Here is an 18202-nt window from a genome sequence, read left to right on the forward strand (position 1 = left end):
ATACGCTTGTAGCTATACTTAGATAAATGTGTATAACACATTAAATTATACATTAAAAAATAAAAAACAAGAAAAAAAGATTTCTTGAGAAAAAAACAATAAATAGAAGCTGAATAAAAACTTGTAAGATGTGATTTGGGGCTTGCCATGATGTTTAACTGCTCTCTGAGTCTCACTTTCCTTAGCAGGAAAATAGGGTTGAGAACTCACAGTGAAGGAAAAGGTTGGATTAGATCATTTATAATGACAATTCTAAATCAAAAAGTCTGTGATTCTATGTAGTATCTTATGTTTGTGACTGTCATCTTTATCTTTTAGGGTTTTTTATGGCATCTTGGAAAAATCAGTAAAAATGTCACTGACCAATATTTGTATAGGTCAGCTAGGTGGCACATTGGATAGAATGCCAAGTCTGGAGTCAGGAAGACTTCTCCTTCTGAGCTCAAATCTCACGTCAGACACTTACTAGCTATGTGACCCTGGGCAAGTCATTTAACACTGTTTGCCTCAGTTCTTCATCTGTAAAAGGAGCTAAAGAAGGAAATGGCAAATCATTTCAGTATCTTTGCCAAGAAAACTCCAAATGGGGTTATGGACAGTTAGACATGACTGAACAAAATGTTTTCATTATCTATTCCAAAAACAGGTATAGAGAGGCCCAGGGTGAGTGGGAAGGGAATAGATTTACATGGAAAAAAGGGAATAGATTTACATGGAAAAAAGTAAGAATAATGTTAGTAAAATAGTGAATAGTGAGAAGTAAAACACTGGATAGAGGGGAACCTCAGAGTAGGAGAGTCTGTAACCACTTACCCTTATGCTTTGATCTTCTTCCTGTCATATTTATTTCATTTAAAGTAAAATCACCAAAAAATAGATGGAAGGGAAGGAAACAAAGGCTAAATGATCTCCCGCTGCTATCAGGGAAACAGGCTAGAGAAAATCTACTGCTGTTAAATACTGATTTTTCCTCCAGATATTCTGTGACACAACCTGACCTTAACAATATAAGAAAGAATGGAGATATATTCATTGTGAATCTGGCCACCTTTTATCTATGTACCTATCACAGATACATTTGTGTCATTATCCTTTCAATAATCTGAAACCTGATCCTTCAGAGCTGACAAGAAGTGAATCATGGCTCTGAACTATATAGAAGGTCCTGTTCTTCTCTTATTCTTTTGACCCTCTCTGTCCTCTTGGGTAATAACTACAACTATATTTAGTAGTGTCTGTGCATCTGACACATTTCAAGCAAAATCAGGGACCACCCTTTGCTCCTAAAGCTAGGAGACTGCAGCAGTGCCTTTTAGTTGGTTTTTGAAAGCAGTATGGCCTAGTGATGTCACATTACAAAATAAGTTCAGACTGATACCACAAATTGGTACCAAGTATTCCTAGAATTTAGAGATTCTGTGTTTTTAAACATGAATAACTGTCTAGTTCTCCCTAGGAGAATACATCTTATTTCATTGGCTGCAACTGCAACCAGGCACATGAAGTGGACGAGGTTTTCTGTCTATTCAGGTAGGTGAAAGGTGACCCTCAAAGCTCCTAAATTGCTGCCTTGGAACTAAAAGTCTAGGTGCTAATGCAGAGTGAAGTGAATGAGATTCCTCAAACTGACCATTGCAATTTGGTCTTAAAAAAGTAATATGTTATGTTAGCTGGCTAAGGAAACCAGGACTGCTGAGCTGTATATGGGAGTAACAGAAAAAGCTGAACAGGCTTTCTCTATCTGAGACTATCTTAAGGGAGCTGGTAATAAATACAGAAGGGCAACCTCTGGGCCAATGTCATGATAATAAAAACAATAGTAGTGATAATAGCTAACATTTATATAGCACTCTAAGGCATTTGCAAAGTGCTTTACATGTATTATTTCATTTGATCCAGACAACAACTCTGAAAGGTAGGTGCTATTATTATCCCTGTTACAGATAAGGAAACCAAGGCTGAAAAATGTTGAGTGATTTGTCCAGCATCATATGGTGAGAACAAGTGTTGAAGGCCAGATTCGAATTTAGGACTTCCTAACTTTGTGTACAGCACTTACACCCCCAAGGCAGCCAGCTGAACAATTCTATTCCTGGTGTAGAACTCTTTGTTTTGGAGGGCAGGAGAGAAAGTTAGCCAGTGTCTGTTGGCACAGTCTAGTCCTAAAGGTGTGTTATTCCAGTGGATTTATCTCTGTGTCCCTTTTCCTCTGTTCTATGTGTCCTTTTTGATGTATAATGTTCAAAGAGATGCTTTGAACTACCTGATTTATGTAAAAGGTGGCCAGTACAAAGGACACTAGAGATTGAAAGGGAACAAATCCATGCATGTCACAAGGAAGGTGTGGACATTAATGGTCTTTTCTATTCTCCTGGGCACCTCTACATCAAAAGTTATAAACAATGACAAATTGGGGCACTTTCTCTCCCCGCACCCATGTATTCAGTCCTAATAGTGGAATTGAACCAAGTAACCAGGAGTAATGTCAACAGGCATTTATTTTCATTTTTTTTGCCTTTATTTATTTATTTGTTTGCTTATTTATCTAATTATTTATTTATTTTAGATGTGTTTTTGACTCCAACCTCAGGACGCGAATATGGAACAAAGAAAAAAAACATATCATAAACTTAAATATTAGAACTTAAATACAAAGTAAGAAAAAAAAGGTGTGTCATATGCATAGCAGAACATGAAAGGATTCAAAATATGTGCAAAAAATTTTCATTTCAAGAAAACCTGTATAATAAATACTACATGTTGTGTTGATAGCTGTCCCTCTTTTCTTTGATTCCTTGTAAATTTTCTTTTGTTCTCTGCTGTGCACATTTTTGTGTTCTTTATTTTTTCCTTCTCTCCTCCTCCCCCCTAGAAGGCTACAATTAAATGTGGATATATTTCTCTACAGCTATAGATACATACATACACATGTACATATATACACGCATATATAGACATATACTGTACAAAACAAATTCTACTCCTGATCTTTGTTTTTGTTTGCAGGCATCTCATTTCCTATCCCCCCTAACTCCTCTACTTTACTTCTACCCACTACCTTGTCTTTCTATTCCTTAGCCTACCCCCTCCAAGCATCCCTTCTCAATCCATTCCCATAAATCTAAACACTCTTCTATAGCCCCTTATAACCTATTCCCTCACCTACCCCTCTAGAGATCCCTCCTTTATCCTCACCCCCTCCCTATCCCCGTCCTATTCTATTTCTTCTCAATTTAGAAGACTTTTATTATATATATATATATATATATATATATATATATATATACATATACATATAGTTCCCTCTTAAACCAATCCTGATGGAAGTAGATTACCAGAACTACCAACCCTCTTTCCCCCATCTTCTTCCTTTGTGTTGATTCTTCTTCTCGCACCTCATTTATGTAAAATAATTACTCTTTTCATCTATTTCTAAATGGTTTTACTTTTTAAAGTCATATTGTACTCAGTTCTACCCCAATCTTTCTTATGTACAACCCAATTACTAATGACAATCTCAAACATAAGTTTTACATTTTACATATATAAGAGGTAAACAATCAGTTCTTATTAAATCCTTTGTAATTAGTCTTTGGTATGTACCTTAAGTTTCTCTTGGCTCTTGTATGTCAAATCCTCTATTAAGTTCAGTTTTTTTTCCCCTAAATTTGGTTAGGCATGGGGTTAAATGACTTGCCTAGGGTTACACAGCTAGTAAAGTGTTAGGTGTTGAGGCCAGATTTAAACTCAGGTCCTCCAGAATCCAGGGCCAATGCTCTATCCACTGTGCCACCTAGCTGCCCCAGGTTTCATTTTTTTTTAATAAAGTTTTGAAAGTCTGACAGTTGATCAAATGTCCTTTTTGTTTAATTCATGATTATGCTTAACTTTGCGGGTATGATTTTTTTTCATTTTTTATTGATTTTTTTAAATTTATTTTTAGTTTTAACATTCACTTCCACAAGATTTTGAGTTCAAAGTTTTCTCCCCATCTCTCCCTTCTCCCCACCCAAGATGGTGTGTATTCTGAATACTCCTTCCCCTAATCTGCCCTCTCTTTTATCTCCCCCTTCTCTTATTCCCTTCTCCTTCAATTTTCCTGTGGGGCAGGATAGATTTCTATACCTCATTGCCTGTATATCTTATTTCCCAGTTGCATGTGAAAATAATTTTTAACATTTGTTTTTAAAATTTGGGGTTTCAAATTTTCTCCCTCCCCACCCACCCTCATTGAGTAGGCAAGCAACTTGATACAGGTTAAACACGTTAGTCATGTAAAACACTTTCACAGTAATTGTGTGGTAGAAAAATAACTATATTTCTCTTCATCCCATCCTGCCCCCCATTTATTCTATTCTCCCTTTGACCCTGTCCCTCCTCAGAAGTGTTTGTTTCTGATTAACCCCTCCCCCAATCTGCCCTCCCCTCTATCATCACCCTGCCCTCTTATCCCCTTCCCCACTATTTTCCTGTAAGGTAAGATAGATTTCCATACCCAATTGAGTGTGTATGTTACTCCCTCCTTAAGCCAAATCTTATTAAAATAAGATTCACTCATTCCCTCTCACCTTCCCCCACTTCCCCTCCAGTGTAAAAGCCATTTTGTCTGTTTTATGTGAGATAATTTATCCCACTCTATGTCTCCCTTTCTGCTTCTCCCAGAATAATCCTCTCACCCCTTAATTTTATTCTCCAGATATCACCCCTTCATCTTCAACTCACACTGTGCCCTCTATGTATCTATCTATACCTATATCTATATCTGTATCTATACCTATATCTATATCTATATCTATATCTTTACCTATAATTTTTTCCCTCCAACTACCCTAATACTAACAAAAGTCTCATGAGTTAAAAATATCATCTTTTCAGGTAGGAATGTAAACAGTTTAACCTTAATAAGTTCCTAATGATTTCTCTTTCCTGTTTATCTCTTCATGGTCCACTTGAGTCTTGTATTTGAAAGTCAAATTTTCTATTCAGTTCTGGTCTTTCCATCAAGAATGCTTGAAAGTCCTCTATTTCACTGAATTTTCTTTTTTCCCCTGCTGGGTAGATGAGTCTTGGCTACTCTGGGGCTGCGCCAGGACTGGGGCTGGTACCGAGCTTTTCTCTCACTGTAGTTACAGACCTTTCCTATTGACCTTCTAAGTTGTCATTGGAGTTTGTGGGTTGAGAAATCTGGACTGTGCTTCTCTCCTAGCCTGGCACAATAGACCTTTCCAATCAACCATCCAGGATGTCTTGGACTGGAAATTTGTTTCACTCTGTCTTTTTATGGGTTCTGCTGCTCTAGAATTTGTTTAGAGCCAATTTTTACAGGTATTTGGAGAGGTTTGGTGGAGAGCTTAAGAAAGTCATTGCTTTTATTCCACCATCTCAGCTCCACCCCTTGTATATAATATTTTCAGCCTCAGCCCTGGTTCTTTTCCAAGACCTACAGTCCTTTAATGTCTCCGCTGCTAGGTCTTCTGATTCTAATTGTGGCACCATCATATTTAAATTTTTTTTTCTTGTTGCTTTTAATATTTTATACTTGAGCCAGGGATTTTGGAATCTGACTATAATATTCTTATGAATTGTCCTTATAAGATCTCTTTTAAGCTGTGATCAATCTATTTTTTTTCTATTTCTACTTTCCTTTCTTGTTCTAATGCTTCAGGACAATTTTCTTTAATATTTTTGGTATTATTGTATCAATATTCTTTTTTTATCATAACTTTAAGTTATTCCAATTATTTTTATATTTTCTCTTCTTGATCTATTCTCTAGATCAGTTGTTTTTCTTACAAGGTATTTCACTTTCTCTTCTGTTTTTTCATTGATCATATTTTTAAAATTATTTCTTGATCTCTTATAATTTCGCTGGCTTCACCTTGCCCAGTTCTAATTTTCAAGTTTTTGTTTTCTTTCTTAAGATTCTGGATCTCCTTTTCTAATTAGTTGACTTTCCTTTCACAGTCATCTCATTTTTCTTGGATTATTCTTACATGTGTGTATATATGTGTGTGTGTGTGTGTGTGTGTGTGTGTGTGTGTGTGTGTGTGTTAGTTTTTCCTCCATGTCTCTCATTTGAATTTTAAGTCTCTTTAAAGTTCTATGAACTTTTTTTGGGCAGGTGACCATTTGATGTTACTGTTTGGGATAAAAAGGGGTTTCTTTGCCTCACTATCCCCTTCTGAAAATGAACCCCCGGTCTTCTCTATTTCCACAATCACTTTCTCTAGTTGGATTCTTTCTCCTTTGCCTGTGCATGTTTTGTAGTAATAGCTTAATTTTTGTAATCACCTCTAGTTCTGGGGTATGGGGGATGATGCCTCTTGCCCCAGATCTTTAGTTCTCCCCTCTAGCCTGGAACCAAAACCAAACCTCCAGCGTCCTGTAAGTGCCCACATCCAGGGGCATTCTGCCCCACTACTTCTGCACTCACCAGGTGTGTGCTGGTTCCTTCTCTCCCCTACTGCTCTCCACACAGTTAGGTCTGGTGTTCCTTGTCACCAGAGGTACCCTAGAACTTCCCTGGCTCAGAACTCCTCTCATTATCCCAGGGGTAAAAGCTTCTGTGGCTAGGACAGTGGCAGCCTCCTAAACCAGATAACTCTAGGGCTTGCTATGCATTTAAGTGTTTTGCAAGCTTGTCATTAATGTGGATCCTAGTCTGAAAGTGTTTACTTTTCCCAGGGACCAAAACTCCTCCCGGCATTTTTCTTTGGATCTTCTGGAATTGTCCCAGGAAGACCTTTGTTAGGCCACAAATCTTATTTATTTTTACCCACTCTTTGTTCACTCTAAGGTGCTATTTTCTCTCTTTTGTGGGGCAAATCTTGAGAACTTGGAATTTTCTAACCTATTCTGCCACCTTCCCAGAATCCTCTTCAACAGGCATTTATTTATTTATTTATTTATATAATTATTTATTTATTTGTTTGTTTGTTTGTTTATTTAATTTTATTTTGAATTATCAACAAGCACTTCCATAAGCCTTTGATTTTTAAATTTCTCTCCCCTTCTTTTCCCACCTCCCTCCCCAAGACAGTGCTACCTGATATAGGCCATACATATACATTCCTATTAAACATATTTTCACATTAGTGATGTTATAAGTAAGAATTATAACCAATAGGAGGAACCACTAGAAAGAGGAAACAAAACACAACAGAAAAAAAAAAAGCAAATAGTATGCTTTGATCTGCATTCAAACTCCATAGTTACTTCTTTGTGGATAGCATCTTCCATCACCAGGCCTTTGGAGATGTCTTCAAGGGTTAAGTTTATCGATATTAGTCATCACACAATGTGGCTGTTATTATGTACAATATTCTCCTGGTTCTGTTCACTTCACTCAACATCAGACCATACAAGTCTTTCCAAGTTTTTCTGAAGTCAGCCTGTTCATCATTTCTTATAAAATAATAGTATTCCATTACATTCATATACCATAATTTCTTCAGCCATTCCCCAATTGATAGGCATCCTCTCAATTTTCAATTCTTTGCCACCACAAAAAGAGCTGCTATAAATATTCTTGTACATGTGGGGCCTTTTCCCATTTGTATAATCTCTCTGGGGTACAGCCCTAGAAGTGGTATTGCTGGGTCAAAGGGCATGCACATTTTTATAGCCCTTTGGGCATAGTTCCAAACTGCTCTCCAAAATGGTTGGATCATTTCACAACTCCACCAACAATGCATTAGTGTTCCAATTTTCCCACATCTTCTCCAACATTTATCATCTTCCTGTTTTGTCATGTTGGCCAGTCTGAGAGGTGTGATGTGGTACCTCAGAGTTATTTTGATTTGCATTTCTCTAATCAATAGTAATTTAGAGCATTTTTTCATATGACTATAGATGGCTTTAATCAACAGGCATTTATTAAGCACTATTTACCAACCACCATGCAAAGTGTTCACTACTTGGAATTCCAGATTTCAGGAGGCAGGAAGCACTCAAAGATTAATTCAATATCAGATTTTGTGATCACAATGTATTCACTTATAGCTATAGAATCTGTTCTGATGATTCCACTACTATATAATTGGATTAGTAAATTATAGTTAAATGATATACTGAGACCATACCTAAAGATGTTATGTCGTTCTGAGCTTGGAGTCACAAAGCTCTGAGTTCCCCGAGAATCCCTGAGAATCACATCCCTGGCCTAAGATGCTTACTACTAGTTGTGCGATCCTAGGCAAGTCACTTAACCTGTTTGCCTGAGTTTCCTCAACTGTAAAATGAGGATAATAATAGCGCCTACCACCCACAGTTGTGTGGATCAAAAGGGATCACATTTATAATGTGCTTAGCTTGGTACCTGATAAACAGTAGGTGTTTATTAAGTGCTTGTTTCCTTCTTTCCTAAATGAGGAGAGAGAGAAGATATACAGATAACCACAGGCTAACACAAAGGGAAACTGTGAGAAGAATAGATAAGTGATACTTTTTTTTTGCCCAGAGCTAGGCTGCCTGGTGCCTGAAGGGTAGAACATAACCCTCAACACAAAAATAAATCTGTTGAGCCCGAAAGCTTCAAGTCAGTCAGGGAAATGTTTTCATTGCATTTTGGTGCATACATACATCCCAAATGAGCTTAACATTTTGATGTGGGTTTAGTGGCACAGGATGTGCCTAGCCTGAAAGAGACCATGGAACATGGAATTTTCAAATTAATTTTTTAACTTTCGTTTTTGTTTTTGTTTCAAATTCTCTCCTTCCCTCCAGGCCCTCACCCATTCATTGTGAAGGAAAAGAACATGACACCAATTATACACATGAAATCAAGCAAAATATTTCTGTATTAGTCATAGAACACGGAATGTTAAGAGTTGTTTGGGATCTTAGCAATATGAGGAAACTTTCATTCAGGGAGATATTATTTGGAGGGGAGAGAAACCTAGCCAGATGAGTCCACTTTGTATTGAGGTGTCTCCAACAATGTCCTTTCCCATTAAAAATAAAAATAAAATTAATTAAGATAATAAAAATAGCCAACTTCCTATTTGTTATGATCTTACAGTTTCCAGGATTTGTTACCTTAAATGACATATATTTATCAAATGTACCCTGTGTGAAGAGAGCTCTGTGCTAGGGGTAGGGGAGGTAAAGAGCTTCAAGAAGACACAATTGCTGTCCTCCAGAAGCTTACAGTCATAGGGTGATTACATATACTTAAATAAGTACAATACAAAATAATACATAAGTTCAATGGATAAACTTTTTTTAATGTCAGATTCATAAATGGATAGAAAGGGGCAAGGAGAAGTAGGACGAGTGAGGAAGAAAGGTCATTATAGATTGGGAGAATAATGGAAGAGGTGGTATTTGAGTGGCATCTTAAGGCCAGATATAAATTTAATAGTTGAAGAAGGAAAAGGCACAGGGAACATCATAAACAAAGACATAGAAGCCAGAGAATGTTCAAGCTAAGAATTAGAGAATGTGGACAGACACAGTATATGATAAAATTGGAAAGGAAGTTCAGTCACAAGCTACACCTCTGACTGGATAGCATGCCACAAATTTCAACCTTAGAAACTGATAATAGACATTGGGCCCTGAGCGAACAAATGAACGAACTCTGCTGCTGAGTTCTGCAGCCGCTGCCATGTTCTGCATGGTCTTCAACCAGGCCAAGAAGCACCCGAGCTTGATCCCCCTGTTCGTGTTCATGGGTAGGTCGGGGGGACCGGAGCAACTCCATACATCCTGCACCTGGCGTTGTTCAATCCTGACAGCAGTTGGGACAGAAAGAATAACCCAGAGCCTTGGAACAAAATGAATCCCACTGATCAGTACAAGTTCTATTCAGTAAATGTGGATCATAGCAAACTGAAGAAAGAAGGCCCAGAATTCTAAGTGAGAATAATGCTTTTTCAGCTGCTGAGAATAAAGGTCTTCCACAAGCCATCCACACAATTCTACACACAATTAGGAAATGCTTGATCTTTCCCTCATGTTGCATGAAATCATGTTGCATTTAACAGATGAATAAAGATGTGAAACTTGAAAAAAGAAGAAATTGATAATAAGGAATTTTCCATCTTGCTCTATTATCAACCAATCAATATTTATTAGGCACATATTATATGCCAAGCACGGCGCTAAGTACTGGGAGAGGTGATAATATATTAATTAATAGTTTCTAATTTTATAAGATGATAGTCACATTGCACTTTCAAACACCTTGTCTCATTTGACCATCTCAGAAATCATGGCAGATAGGTCAGGTGTAATTATCATTATTTCACAGATAACGAAGTTGAGGCCCAGGGATGTTATCTAGTAAGGTCATATGCAAAAAGCATCAGAATCAGAACTCAAACCCAGGTCTCCTAATTGCTAGTCCAGCAGCATTTTCATTGCACTGTGGAGTCTCTCAACATGAATTGGGTTGTTTGTTTATTTTGTTTGTTTGTTTGTTTGTTTGTTTATCAAATCATTTCCTGAAATCAGTTTTTGTTGTCAGGAATCTGGAAAGAGCACAGGTATTTGTTGAATGAATAAGTGGGTAGACAGATCAATAAACAGAAGAATGAAGAGATAGAAGATGTGGCTGAGAGAAAAAGGTGCCATGGAAGAGTGGAAAAGGGCACATAAAACGTAGTCTGGAAAAGCTGAAGACAAACAATTGACTTCACTATGTTGTTTAGGTCAGACCCTGGTGCATGGTAATAAAAGCTGACATTTGAACACTGCTTTAAGGTTTACAAAGCACTTTCAAGTACATTATCTCATTTGATCTTCATACCATTGTCATTTGTTCTTCACAATAATGCCTCCTGAAACCTTTCCCAATTCTTCCAGCTGTTAGAGCTTCCCCCTACACCTGCCATTACCTTGTATATGTTTTTCTATTCCTTTATAAATGCATGTATTATCTCCCCACATATAAGATCCTTTAGATCTGGGACTATTTCATTTTTTTTGTTTCACTTCTTTGTATTCCCAGTGCCTGGCACATAGTAGGCAATTTGTTGTGGTTGTTGTTCAATAGTTTCAGTCATATACAACTCTTCATGACTCTATTTTGAGGTTTTCTTCACAAAGATATTGGAATGGTTTGCCATTCCTTTTTCCAGCTCATTTTACAATTGAGGAAAATGAGGTAAATAGAGTTAGGTGAGTTGTCCAGGGTCACATGGCTAGTAAGTATCTGAGGCCAGATTTGAATGCAGATCTTCTTGACCCTAGGTCCAGCACTCTATTCACTGAACCACCTACCTGCCCCTAGTAGGCCCTTAATAAATGCTTATTGAAAAATTGATTAATTGAAGTCCGGGCAAGTATTATCCATATTTTTTTTTACATGAACCTGTGGCCTGGGGTGTAACTTTTTCAAGGTCATAATTAGTAATTAGCAGAGTCAGGATGGGAATTCAGGTCATATGACACCAAATCTAGTGTTCTTTCCCCCACACAACTTTTTTTTATGCTGCTATTGTGTGAATTTCACACTAAAAAGTAGGATCAGTCACTGTGATTGAATCTCCCAGCACAAAGATCTATTTTATTTGTTTTTTTTTTTTTTGGCTAGGCAATGGGGTTGAGTGACTTACCCAGGGTCACACAGCTAGTTAAGTGTCATGTGTCTGAGGCAGGATTTGAACTCAGGTCCTCCTGAATCCAGGGCCAGTGCTCTATCCACTATGCCACCTAGCTGTCCCCATAAAGATCTATTTTAAATAGATGCTTCAATTTGATACAAACCATCTGCAACCATCAAACTAACTTTTCTCCCTGGTTTCCCTTCCTAAAGGCTAGGTAACCTAGTGGATGGAGGCTTGGGTCTGGAGTCAGAAAGACCTGAGTTCAAATTTTGATTTACACATTTACTAGCTGTGTGACCCTGGAAGAGTCACTTAAGAGCCTCAGTTTCCTCTTCTACAGACCGCTGATCTTTATGGCACCCAGCTCACAGAATTTTAAGAATCAAAGGAGGCAATGTATGTAAAGTTCTTAGCTCGGTGCCTAGCAAATTGTTGTTGTTGCTGTGTTGTTTTTAGTTGTATCTGACTTTCGTAACTCCATTTGGGGTTTTCTTGGTAAAGATATTGGAGTTTTGTGTCATTTCCTTCTCCATCTCCTTTTACAAATGAGGAAACTGAGGCAAAAAGGGCTTGGTGACTTACTCAAGGTTACTCAGCTAGTAAGTGTCTGAGGCCAGATTTGAACTCAGGAAGAGGAGGCTTCTAGACTGCAAGCCTGGCACTCTATCTGTGAAGCCATCTAGCCGCCCATTCTGGCAAATAGCAGGTGATTGGTAATTGTTTGTTCCTTTTCCCCTATCCAAGATAACATTTTAGTTTAGGGATGAGATTTTTAAAACAGAAATTGTTTTGGAAAGAATTAAAAGTATTGTCTCTGCAGACCAGCTTCTGCTGTAACCATAGGAAGACACTGTGAAAAGGTCCTGTAATCTAGTCTCCTATTTTTAGGCAAGGTGCACATAGCTATCCTGACCATGTTGTTCCCTCTCCAGATGGAGATTTATAACCACCATCCCACTGCATTGTTGTTCATCTGCTCTAAATTCCTCAGGTTGTACCTTGAAGAGGCCACTTCTTTTATTCTATCATTTGTGTAACAAGGCCAAATGGGAACATGACAAAAAAGATTTTTTTTTTTTGGTATAGATACTAAGACCAGAAGCAGGAATACTGGCCATTGGGAATAACTTTATTGGTGTGATTGCTGGAATCTACTTGTCATATAATGGACAAAGAACCAGGTTTCAGAGTCAGGAAAACTGAAATTAAATCCTGTCTCAGAAACCTACTTCCAGTGTGACCGGAGGAAAATCACTTAATCTCTGCAGACCTCAGTTTTCTCATCTGTAAATAGGGGATTGAGTCACAGCCTGGACTACTAGATAAAGGGTTGATATCGAAGTTAAAAAGACCTTTGTGTTCAGTTCAGTTGCTTGTTACAGGCTTCTTGACTCTGGGCAGGTCATTTATACTTTGTGCACAACAATCTAAGTTGGGAGATAGATGCTGCTGTATTTTAGAGAGGAGTTCTTTACTAGGAGCCCAGTAGGTCTATTTACAAACAGATAAACAAAGAAACACATAAGCAAAAGAATGGGAGATAAGACGAATAAGATCCCTTCCAGTTCTAACATTCTATAATTCATCTATAAAATGAGGAGGCAAATACTTATACCATTTCCTTCCCAGGGTTGTAAGAATTAAAAAAGATGATCCAGCATAAGGACCTCTTGGCCTTACCATCAATTTCTGAGCCAGCTCCTACCTTGAGGATTTCTGGGACTTTCCGTCTACCCTGAACCTGAACTTTCTTTTATGTGTTGTCTCCTCCAATTAGAGAATGAGTTCTTTCTATGTTTTTGTTTGTTTCATTTATTACGAAATTCTTGTTAGTAGAATTTGGTTCACCTTTTTCTACTTGTATCCCTGGTGCTTAGCACAAGTACCTGTTATATAGCACATATTTAATAAATGGTTTTTCATTCATTTTTTAAAAATTTATGTTGGGTATAAATTACAGTGTATACAAAGAGGGTATAAATGTAAGATGCTACTTTTTTTTGCTGTCCAATCAATGAACAGTTATTAAGCACCTACATGTACCAGGCAATGTGGTAAGCACTGAGGATATGAAGAAAAAACATTCCTTTCTCTGAAAGTGCTCATAGACTAGTGAGGGAAGCAACATATAAACAACTATATACCAACAAGATATATACAAGATAAATTGGAGATAACCTTAGAGGGAAGACACTAAAGAAAAACTAGGAAAGGCTTATTTGAAGAAGGTAGGACTTTCAATGAAACTTCTTGTCTTCCTTAATTATTACTCTAGTTAGAGCTAAAAAGAGCCAGCCATTTGTCCTGGAGCTGTCTGGACACCAGTCCATCCTGACTCAAAGGAAGGCAGATCTGTTCCTCTTCCTCATTTGTTTCCTCCTGACCTTTCAATATCATTGTGCTGTATATGCATATTTATATACATGCAAATATGTGTTTCTTTGTGGCACAGAACTCGGTGAGTGTTCACTACTTGTCTGATTAATATAAAGTGAATAAAATTCCTTTCACTGGTGAGGAAAACATCAAATTTTTGACCAATACTATAATCACTAAATCATGAAGACAAAATGCGAGAAATCAAGGCCCTTGGAGAAATCTGCTCTATCCTCAAATGCTATGAATAGATTAAAACTATACAAGGTAATTTTGAACTGACCTCCCCAGCAAAGGGCATATGCAAAAAACCTTAGGTCTGGAGCGAGTGGCAATATTTACTGACAGCCCTGGTCTTTGCAAAGCCTGTGGGACTTCTGTGAACTTTGGCTAACCAAAAACGTCTGTTAGCTGGAGTGGCATTGTAAACAGAGCATGGACAAGAAATGGAGATGTACAATATATATTTCATTTATGATTTGGAGTGGGTCAGGTAGAACTTTAGGTGCCTGCCTGTGGTATATTATTTGAGAATCATCAAAAGGCCCTTCTATCCAAAAATATCTCCTTTACCAGACAGTGACTGTGCTTAAAATTTTCACCAGTTCAGATCTGATGATCATAGACCAAGAAACCAAATTTATCACCTAATCTAAGATCCTAATCCTTATCTTATCTACCAACACCCAGGTCATTCTCCCTCCTTTGTAAATGAATTTGGTACCTATCTCACTATCTTTATCTCTTTAAGGCAACCCCTGACTTCACCTTAGAGGACTGCAATACTTGTAATAATGTTCCCACATATACTCTACCTTCCCACTTCTCCCCATCTATTCAGCTCCTTTGACTCACTATACCATTTCATCTCAGCTAAATAGAGAATGAGACTCAGACCTTGGTTCTTGCCTCACCATAGGTTGGAGGTCTGCCTTGCCCTGAGTTCATCACAAGGTACTTGCCTTCTTGCCTAACCCATCTCTCAATTTTGATTAATTCCCTGAAGCAGATTCTCTAAATTGGTTCTTTTTTTTTTTTTTTGATGGCTTATCCAATTTCTTTTTTTTGTTGTTATAAATTTATTTATTTATTTATTGTTAGTTTTCAACATTGACTTCCACAAGATTTTGAGTTCCTAATTTTCTCCCCATCTCATTCCTCCCCCCACTCCAAGATGGCATGAATTCTGAGTACCCCTTCTCCTAATCTGCCCTCCCTTCTATCTATCCCCCCCTTCTCTTATTCCCTTCCCCTTCAATTTTCCTGTAGGGCAGGATAGACTTCTATACCCCATTGTCTGTATATCTTATTTCCCAGTTGCATTTGAAAACAATTTTTTTAACATTTGTTTTTAAAACTTGGGTTCCAAATTTTCTCCCTTCCTCCCTCCCCACCCACCCTCATTGAGAGGGCAAACCACTCGACCATGACTACACATGTAGTCATGCAAAACACTTCCATACTAGTCATGTTAAGTATATTTCCCTTCATCATATCCTGCCACCCATTTGTTCTATTCTCTTTTTTGACCCTGACCTTCCTTAGAAGTGTTTGTTTCTGATTACCCCCTCCCCCAATATGCCCTCTATCATCCTCTTGCTCTCTTGTCCCCTTCCCCACCTATTTTCCTGTAGGGTAAGATAGATTTCCGTACCTAACTGAATGTGTATGTTATTCTCAACTTAAGCAAAATCTGATGAGAATAAGATTCACTCATTACCTCTCACTTTTCATTGTTTCCCCTCCACTGTAAAAGCCTTTTCTTGTGTTTTATGTGAGATAACTTACCCCATCCTACTTCTGTCTTTTTCCTTCTCTCCATATGATTTTCTCTTATCCCTTAATTTTATTCACCAGATATCACCCCTTCATCTTCAACTCACCCTGTTCCCTCTATCTATCTATCTGTCTGTCTGTCTATCTATCTATCTGTCTATCTAAATACAAACATATATTTTTCCCTCCAACTGCTCTTATACTGAAAAAGGACTCCTGAGTTACAAATATCTTTTGATGCAGAATGTAAACAGCTCAACCTTAATAAGCCTCTTATGATATCTCTTTCCTGTGTACCTCTTCATGTTTCTCTTGAGTCTTGTATCTGAAAGTCAAATTTTCTATTCAGCTCTGGTCTTTTTGTCAAGAATGCTTGAAAGTCCTCTATTTCACTGAATATCCATTTTTCCCCCTGAAGGATAATTCTCAGTTTTGCTGAGTAGGCATTGATTCTTGGTTGCAATCCTATCTCCTTTGCCCTCCATAATATTATATTCCATGACCTCTGGTCCCTTAATGTAGAAGCTGCTAAATCTTGTATTATCCTGAATGTGTTTCCACAATACTTGAATTGTTTCTTTCTGGTTGCTTGTAATATTTTCTCCTTGACATGGGAACTCTGGAATTTGGCTACAGAATTACTAGGAGTTTTCTTTTGGGGGTCTCTTTCAGGAGGTGATTGGTGGATTCTTTCCATTTCTAATTTGCACTCTGGTTCTAAAATATCAGGACCATTTTCCTTGATAATTTCTTGAGGGATGATGTCTAGACTTTTTTTTTTATCATGGCTTGCAGATAGTCCAATGATTTTTAAATTCTCTCTCCTGGATCTATTTTTTAGGTCAGTTGTTATTCCAATGAGATATTTCATATTTTTTTTCTATTTTTTCATTCTTTTGAATTTGTTTTACAGTGTCTTGATTTCTCATAAAGTCATTAGCTTCCAATTGCTCCATTATAACTTTTAAGGAAGGTTTTTTTTTTTAGTAAGCTTTTGGACTTCCTTTTCTATATGGCCAATTTTGCTTTTTAGGGCATTCTTCTCCTCATTGGCTTTTTGGACCACTTTTGCCATTTGGGTTAGGCTATTTTTTAAGGTATTATTTTCTTCACTATTTTTTTGGGTCTCCTTTAGCAAGCTCTTGACTAGTTTTTCATGATTTTTTTGCATCATTCTCAGTTTTTCCTCTCCTTCTCTTACTTCTCAAAATCTTTTTTGAGCCCTTCTGTGGCCTGGGCCCAATTCATATTTTTCTTGGAGGCTTTAGATGTAGGAGCTTTGACTTTGTTGTCTTCTTCTGTTTGTATGTTTTGATCTTCTTTGTCATCAAAGTAAGATTCTATGGTCTGACTTTTTGCACTGCTTGCTCACGATCCGAGCCAATTACTTGAATTAGAAAGTCTTTGTTATAGAAGGGGTCTGCTCCCAGTGTGGAGAATGTACTGTCCCAAGATTTGGGGGTTTTGTTCAGCTGTTTTCAGAGATATTACTAGAGACCTGTAAATTTTCAGTTCTTCCAAGGTGCTATGATCAAGGGCAAGGTGTTTACTCCTTTCCTGGCCTATGTTCTGGTCTATGAGTGACCACAAGCACTCTTTTCTGTCTTGGAACTGTGAGGAAAATTCTCTCTCCACTCCAAGCTCTACCATGCCAACATTCCTTCTCACCCCAGGACTGACACCCAGAACTGTGACCTAGATCCAATATAGGTAAAGCAAGAAAATCCTGCACCAGCAGAGAGATCCCTACAATCCTCCTCTGATCAGCCACTTGATTCCCCCTCAGTCTGTGGACATGAAGCTACAGAGGCAGCCACCACCCTGGGGCTACACTGGGGGACTGGAGCTTGGACCCTGCACTTCTCTCTCTTTCTCTCAATGAAGACACAGACTTCTCCTACTGACCTTTTAAGTTGTCTTTGGAATTTGTAGGTTGAGAAGGCTGGAAATTGCCACAGCTGCTTGTGATTCAGTGCTCTGAGGCTTGCTCCAGATTCACTGAGGCCTGTTTTGCCTGTGTGCCCACGCCTAACTGCACTCCTCTCCCCACCTGGTTCAATATACCCTTCCTATCAACTATCCAGGTTGTCTTGGGTTGGAAATTTGTTTCACTCTGTCTTTTTGCAGATTCTATTGCTTTAGAATTTGTTTAGAACCATTTTTTACAGGTTTTTGGAGGGCTTTGTGGGAAAGCTCAAGCAAGTCAATGCTTTTACTCTCCCATCTTGGCTCCTCCTCCTCCCAAATTGGTTCTTTTATCCCATTAATTCCTTGATAGTTTCGTTTCTTATTCTTCCTATTTAATTAAGGTGCAGTGCCTTCTGATATGGAAACTCCCCACTCTATAAATGTCACCTGAAGAATATCTGGCTACCTAAATCTGAACCTGTGCCCATAAAGGAAGCCTTTGTATCTCCCTACTATTATTAGCCATCTAAGTTTTTGCATCTATTTGAGGACCATTAGAGACTTGACACCTTTAGTTCATCTTTAGCTAAGTA

This window comes from Phascolarctos cinereus, unplaced genomic scaffold (assembly GCF_003287225.1).
Source record: "Phascolarctos cinereus isolate Bilbo 61053 unplaced genomic scaffold, phaCin_HiC Scaffold_726;HRSCAF=1367, whole genome shotgun sequence".
Classification (NCBI taxonomy): domain Eukaryota; kingdom Metazoa; phylum Chordata; class Mammalia; order Diprotodontia; family Phascolarctidae; genus Phascolarctos; species Phascolarctos cinereus.